General features: G+C 47.9%; 1 non-coding gene across 1 annotated transcript; it reads left to right on the top strand.

Annotated features, from left to right (window-relative positions):
* The first annotated feature begins 499 nt into the window (after positions 1 to 499).
* Positions 500 to 588, top strand: Trnay-gua (transfer RNA tyrosine (anticodon GUA)). The gene is given in 2 exon segments: positions 500 to 536; positions 553 to 588. It is a non-coding gene; the product is annotated as a tRNA-Tyr (tRNA).
* Positions 589 to 1,823: the final 1,235 nt, after the last annotated feature.

Raw genomic sequence — 1,823 nt, 5'->3', positions numbered from 1 at the left:
ATTTTATTAGTTAGTTCAGGTGAAGACAAAAGTTTTATTTTTTGCAATTGCAGTGAAATGAATACCCCTAGCTGCGTACAAGCGTTGATATAAGTCAACGGGGACAGTGGAAAATGTGTGCCTTGTCCGGAACTCGAACCCGGGATCTCCTGTTTACACGAAAGACGCTCTGTCCTTTTTTTTTTTTTTTTAAATTTCATTTTTGTTCGCTTCCGTTCGTTGCATTTGCTCGGGGCGGACGTCGTAAGACACCCGTTTAAGTTCGTTGTTGATCGATTAACTCAGTTTTTTTTATTACAGAGCGTAGCTAACCCTCTGACCGAACACGCTGAGCTACCGTGATGGCATCCATCGGAGCCACCGAGGACACAGAGGATACTGCGACTGCAGGGACTTATCTCTGGCACACCTCCCGTGAGACTCACATTCCCAACGTGCCAGAGATAAGTCCCTGCAGTCACACTATCCTTTGTGTCCTCGGTGACTCAGATGGGCAGAGCCTCTGGTAGCTCAGTTGGCAGAGCGGTGGACTGTAGTAGAGGATTCACAGTTGTCCATAGGTCGCTGGTTCAAATCCGGCCCAGAGGACTGTTTATGTTGGCCTTCGGCGGCCGTGGCGAGCGGACGCGCGCCGGTGTTTACGGCTCCGCTGCTGCCGGCTGAGCGCTGTTTACGGTGAGTTGACGCTCTTGTAGCGTACACAGTTACGGGTTATTGTGTGAAAAATGTCACGAATTGACTATGAATGAACTAGCTCGAAAAGATACTTTGAAATTACGTTTCGATCCGAAATGTGCACGACCTAAAGCTTACGAACTCGAAGCATGGATTGAGAATGTTTTGAAACGATCTTTTGATGAAATAATTGGTGTACATATTTCGATTGTTAGCAGTACTGCGCACATAAAGTTTAAAACTGCTGAAATATGCGATCAAATTGTTCGATCATGCGGTGGTAGCCTTAAATTTACTCACAGCGATGGTAATACTGGCGAAGTTCAGGTATCTCGTGCAGGATTTAGTGTCCGCACAGTTAAAATTTTCGAACTACCTTTTGAAGTTCCTGCCTACGAAATAAATGCAGTGTTGAAAAATTATGGCACGGGTATCAGCAATGTTGCGGAAAAGTGGATGTCCTTCAAAGTTCCTGTCTTAACGGTGTTCGACAGTCGAAAATAGAACTGGAGAAATGCCGGCCGGTGTGGCCGTGCGGTTAAAGGCGCTTCAGTCTAGAACCGCGTGACCGCTACGGTCGCAGGTTCGAATCCTGCCTCGGGCATGGATGTGTGTGATGTCCTTAGGTTAGTTAGGTTTAATTAGTTCTAAGTTCTAGGCGACTGATGACCTCAGAAGTTAAGTCGCATAGTGCTCAGAGCCATTTGAACCATTTTGAGAACTGGATAAACACATTCCATATATTACGATCGGTGGATACAGGGCCATTGTTACATACGATGGTCAGCCTCGCACTTGCTCTGGGTGTGGTGCAACTGATCATTTTCGCGCACAATGCGTAGAGACGAGTGACGCAGTTGCCACCAGGCGAAAGTGTTCCTAGTAACAAGATGTCATCAATGCCTCTAACTTACGTGGCGGCAGTCCGTTCGACCATGGCAGCGACGGAGGTCACTCACATGGACACCACTGTCAACACCATCGAAGCTGACCAGACACCAATGGAGACTGCCACCCCAGAGGGCAACGCTGACACCACCCGCGACGTGACGATGAAACTGAACAATCTGGGGCTACGTGTTTGGTTAGCGCCCAGGTTGGCGAGAAAACCCAAGATGTCGAGAATGATCCACGCACCGACAAAGGAG

The sequence above is a fragment of the Schistocerca serialis genome, chromosome 2 (genome assembly GCF_023864345.2).
Source record: "Schistocerca serialis cubense isolate TAMUIC-IGC-003099 chromosome 2, iqSchSeri2.2, whole genome shotgun sequence".
NCBI classification, from domain to species: Eukaryota; Metazoa; Arthropoda; class Insecta; order Orthoptera; family Acrididae; genus Schistocerca; species Schistocerca serialis.
Note: the sequence above shows the minus strand (reverse complement) of the source record. Positions and strands in the feature narration are given on the sequence as shown.